Here is a 6,000-nt window from a genome sequence, read left to right as displayed (position 1 = left end):
CTGCTGACAGGAAAGCTTCTTAAAGGTATATCACACACTCTGCTTTACATCCTCCCTCTTTACTGAGCGTCTTGCAATGATAATGGCATTTAAATAGGCATGGAAGTTATACAGACAATAAAGAACAAAACAACGTTCATGCCCAGGTTGCTGTGTATCTAGAACTAGGTCTGAAAATGTGACCTGATCTTGTAATGTAATGGTTAGGGCTGGGCTTAGCAACAGGGACAGTCACAGGTGAATGTCCTGCTTTAGGACTCTCAAGGATATTCTAAGGAACAGGGATATCTGCTGGAGTGTCCTCTGGAACTGGAACATTGGGTAAGTCAATCTGAGCACTAGAGTCTTTATTACTGGCAAGATGCTGTAACACTGGCTTGGACACTGGTAATAAATTTTCTAAGTCCACCTAAATTCTATTCCCTGCAGTTCCACAATGTATGATCCCAGCTCCTGACAAAAACTTTTCATAAATCCAGTCTGATCAAAACCTTTCTCTGTCTGCATCCTCACTATCTCCTCTTCTTGTAATGGACTGAGCATTTTGCTGGTCTTATCATAATAAGACTTCTGGGACAAATGCTTTTTCAGGAGTTGAGCTTTCACTACTTTGTTGTTCTTAGCACATGGGACCAACAAATTGCTACTGACTGGTAATGTGGCTCTGGTTTGTCTCGACATAAGTCTCTGGGCAGGCGAACCAAGATGATTATCGCAAAGAATATTTCTAAGATTCAGGAGATTTAGAAAAGCATTGGTATTGCCTCATTTTGATTTCTCTAACAGCTGTCCTGCATTTTGAAGTGCACATTCTGCCAAGCCATTTGATTGCAGGTATTCAGAAATACTCATAATATGAACAAAGTCCCATGTTTCAGCAAATCTCTTGAACTGCTGACTTGTAAACTGTGCACCATTGTCAGAAATAAGTTTGTGCGTACTACCATGGAGAGAAAAATGCCTTTTCAACTTAGTGATGATAGTACTAGACATTAGGTTAGGAAGTAGATCAATCTTGAACCAATTTGAATAAGAGTCTGCTAATACCAAATAATGTTGAGCATTCCACTCTAAGATCTCTATAACTACTGTCAATGAAGGTAGTTCAGGAATATGGCTTAACTGAAGTAGTTCTTTCTGTTGATACAGTTTAGTACTATTACATACAGAACAAGATGAGAGTACTTTCTCAACAGCTCTTGACATAGAATGCCAAAATACTAGTCCCCCTGCCCTTCTTTTGGTAGAATCAGTTCCTGGGTGGCCACGATGCAAGATCTTAATGTACTCTTGTTGCAAGGATTTTGGAAAAATTACTTTTGGACCTTTTGTGATGATACCATTGTTAGACAAAATCTGTCTCTGTAATTAAAATACTGCTGCACTTCTACTGGTAAACAAGATTGCTTAGATGGCTATTCTTGACTGAGGAAGTGGTTAAGCTTCTGGAGAACTGGACCTGAAGCTGTGCGAGTGCTAAGCTCATTGAGATGTGTGGAAGAAAAATGTCTTACTTCCATGACTTTAAGATCAGGTTTCTCATTCTCATGCTGTTCAGTGGATTTTCTGGGCAATCTGGATAAAGTATCAGCAAGATAAGGAAGTTTACCTTTTGTGTAAACAAGACTGAAATTGTACTTTTGCAATTTGAGCATCATGCATTGCAATCTAGCAGGAGCTGTGTGCATTGGCTTTCTCAAAATAGTGACTAGGGGTTGGTGGTCAGTCTCGATTTGAATAGGTCAGCCATAAATATAATCATGGAACTTTGAACATGCAAACGCAATTACCGAGAGTTATTTCTCTATCTGAGCATACTGCACCTCAGTTTGGGTTAGAGTTCTTGACGCATAGGCTACTGGTGTGCCCCCTTGAAGAATGACTGCACCAAGACCAAACTTAGAAGCATCACAGGAAAGAGTTACTGGTTTGTGAACATCATAGTATGTTAAAGTAGGTGGACTGGCAACTCTCTGTTTCAAGACATCAAATGCTCTTTGATGCTGATCTGACCAGAAGCAGGATATATCTTTGCATGCCAGCTCTCTTAGAAGTGCTGAAAGTTGGCTCAAATCTGGAATGAACTTGCCTAGATAGTTGACCATGCCAAGAAAATGTTATAGGGCTTGGACATTGTCTGAAGCTGGCATCTCAAGAATCACTTTTTGATGGAAGAATCTAGTCATAAGCCTGAACTGGTAAACAAATAACCAACACAAGTAACTTCTCATAACCTGAATTTACATTTCTGAGGATTCAGCTTAAGAATGACCTCACGAGCTCTGTGTAAGACTGTTTTGAGGTTTCTATCATGTTCGACTTCACCATTGCCTCCTACAAGAATATCATCTATTATAATAGGACATGGATAGACTGAAAAAATTTGCTCCATTGCACGCTGAAGACTTTATTGGCAGAATTTATTCCAAATGGCATTCTCAGAAATCTGTATCTTCCAAATGGTGTACTGAATGTGGTTAGCAATGAAGATTTACGGTCAAGCAAAATTTGCCAAAATGGACTTTTTGCATCAAAGACAGAAAAAACAGTGGCATTTGTTATAAGAGCAGCAACTTATTTGACTCTGCGCACTGGATGATGAGGTTGTTTTAGTGTTTTGTTCAAGCCTCATGGATCAATATATATTCTAATATCATCTGAGCTTTTCTTATGAGCTATCACCATGTAGAATACCCATTCATTGCTGCACCATTCTGTCCAGCTCAGCCTTGACTCTGCTCTGCATAGCTACTGGAACTTTCTGCTGGTCTGATAACTGGGCTTACTTCAGGATCTAAATTCATGGAGTACACAACTGGGAGTTTGCCTACTTTGTCTTCGAAGAGATCTGCATAATTAGAAAAAATAGTCTGGGCAAAATTTGAGCTTTTGTCCTTCAAGCTTACATGGTGGACTTCCTTATTAAGTGAAAGCAGTCCTATTTTCAAACTGTCTCTAAGGCCTAATGACTACTGTATATGCCTTTTGACTATGTAAAACTGCAAATAATAGCTGTTCCCAGCAGAGTAACAAGAAAGTACTACTGAGCCTTTGGTTTGAATTTCTTTACCACCATAAGCAACAAGCTTCACACACATCACCAAATCAAGCTTCTCACCAACTTTTACTCTAGTAAACATTTCTGCTGACATAACATTGCACTTTGAACCAGTATCAGCTTTGAGGTCTACGAGTGTCCTATTAATCCAAAAAGTACAAAATACTTCATTCTTTGCCCACAAATCTACTGCATTGACTGTTTCACCAAGCACAGACACATCATCAACATACAAAGTAGGGTCATGGCTTTCTAATTGATCAAATTGCGTCTTTGAATGGTCTTTTTTAATAAAAAAATGAACCTCTTTTGATTTACAAAATCTTTTGAAATGATTCTACTTTCTACATTTGTGGCACTGCTGACCACAAGCTAAGCACGTTTCTCTTTTAGACTCATGATTACCACCACAATTGCAACAGCTGACTATGATGCTAGGTGGGGGCACATTCTTTGATTTAGCTGACTCACCCTTGTGCTTCACAGAGCATGTCTGCTTCACAGAGCACACTCAGGAACCTGCTAGAAAGGCTCTGGGTTTCACTGAAGCTGCCACACCCATGGTCCTGTATGTTTTAACCATATGCTGCACACTATCTGCATTAGCATTGGAAGGCACTGGAAGCATGCTTTTCTAATTTGTAAGCATATTTATATGCTTTTTTGTGAGCTCATATATCTGGCAAATCTCTATGGCCTTATTTAAAGTTAAACCACTGTCTTGAAACAAAATCTTTCTTACTGAATTGCCTTTAATACCACATACAAGCCTGTCTTTTATTAACTCATCTCTCAGATCACTACATCTGCACATTTTAGCCTTGTTTCTCAAATCAGTTATATATGCTGCAAAAGTTTCACCAGGCATTAAATCCCTTGTGTTAAATAAATGTCTTTCCATTGTAATATTCATTTAGGGGTCACACATTTCTCTAAATTTACATTTTAAACACTCAGGGCCTTCCTGTATTTCAGCCAGTACCACTATATGACGATTTTCCTTCTCCCTGTATACACAGCAGGTGTACACACAAATCAACGCTCTCAATGGCTTCAGAACCAGCTACACTTAGCAGAATAAATGCCTTTGTACATGTGTCTCTGTCAGGTAAAGCAACTTGTATGAAAATATCATACTCTTGCTCAAACATTCGCCAATTTTCTGCAAAATTGTTATCAAACACAAGCAGACAATCTGTAAAATCCTTCTGCCATGCTAACAAATTATGTTTAAACACAATGCAAATATGGCCCTTCTAATTATGTACGAACATGAACACACATCAGGTACTTGTAATAACATTTAAATGTACAATAAACTTCTCAAAACACTGTACTTTACAAACTATTTTTTGAAATGGCTGTACTTTGCGAAATAATTGTACTGTAATACTGCACACACTTGCCAACACTTTGCACACCGGATACTTTGAATAGCTGTAGTTAATGCACAAAAGTTGCACATAGTGATAAAATATGGTTGTTTCCCTTTTTTATGCATGTTATGTGATTTGGATGTTGTTTCAAATCTTTTCATAATTATTTTGCGAATTTTTTTCAGTATGTCACAGTTTCGGTCATTTCATTTAATTAGAAACTTGTTCTGAGCATTCTGAGTGCTTTGTTTTATATTTATTGAGTAAAAAATCATTTAAGCAAGTTTAAGTACCTGGAATTCATGACTGACCCGTTTGTGAGTCGTCTGAGCAGTAGGGATGATCCACTCCTGTATATTCCTCCAACTTTAACTGTGCACCTCATGGTTTTGATTCTGCATTCCATTCTGACACCATGCCGGTTGACTTCTATACCTGAATAAGACGATGAGGCTTGGGTGTACATTTAAGAATTTTATTATATACAAACACATCAGGATAGATAGCAGGAACATTAAACTTAAAAGAACTAAATGACTAGTACACACATGGATGCTTACATCATGACTGCTCACTACAAAATGGCACTCTCGCTTGCACGTGCTCAGTACTTATATGCATGTGCCTGCTGACTGGAAAGCTTCTTAAAGGTATATCACACACTCTGATCTACATCCACCATATAAGGAGACTGGAGTCAGGCCTGTACCCAGAATCTGAAAGCCAGATATTTTACCACGAAGTGGGATCCATGTATGTTTTGTTTTGTCTGTGTTATGTGTCTTTTTGTCTAGTGTAGTAGTACTGTTAGAGGAAAGGGTTTTTAGTAACATGTGTACAGTTGGGGTTATGGGTTGGGTTAGAACAAATGAGTAAGATGGTGCAGCCCCCATGCACCATCTTACTCATGTGTGCTAACCCTAACCCTACCGCTGCCCCTAACGCCACACATTACATTACTAAAAGCCCTTTCTGAAACAGTATCACTATCAAGATGACATTTGATCTTAGCTTTATAGCTGTGATTTGCGGATACAATGCTTTCTTTTACTGGGAGAGAAGTATTCCCTTCTTGTGATTCACACTATAAGTCATTCAATGTTTGTGATTCTTTTTTGTTCTATTTTTGTGATTCTTTTAGTTTTCTACCTTTCATGATGTTATCTTACACACACACACACACACACACACATATATATATATATATATATATATATATATACACGCATACAAATTATATATATATATATATATATATATATATATATATATATATTCATGTTTGTAAATATATGCGTCACAGTATACATGCACTATTAACTTTTGATTTGTAGCTAGAACCCTGAGATGTCTTTTGGCCCTCCAAGATTCATCCTTATTCTGTCCCTCATTAAAACTGTCTCACTAAAGGGCATATAACAAAACTCATCACTTTTCACAAGGCATGCCTTCCCTTTCACCCACTGTCTACATGCTCACATTCTAAAATGAATCATGCCTGTCTGAGTTGATAATCCTGGGCTGCGCCTGCAAATGGTCTATTGTGATCAATTTACTACCTCAGCA

Source organism: Protopterus annectens, chromosome 5.part1, assembly GCF_019279795.1.
Source record: "Protopterus annectens isolate FY-2018-M chromosome 5.part1, PAN1.0, whole genome shotgun sequence".
In the NCBI taxonomy this organism is placed as follows: Eukaryota; Metazoa; Chordata; order Ceratodontiformes; family Protopteridae; genus Protopterus; species Protopterus annectens.
This window is presented reverse-complemented; position numbering follows the sequence as displayed.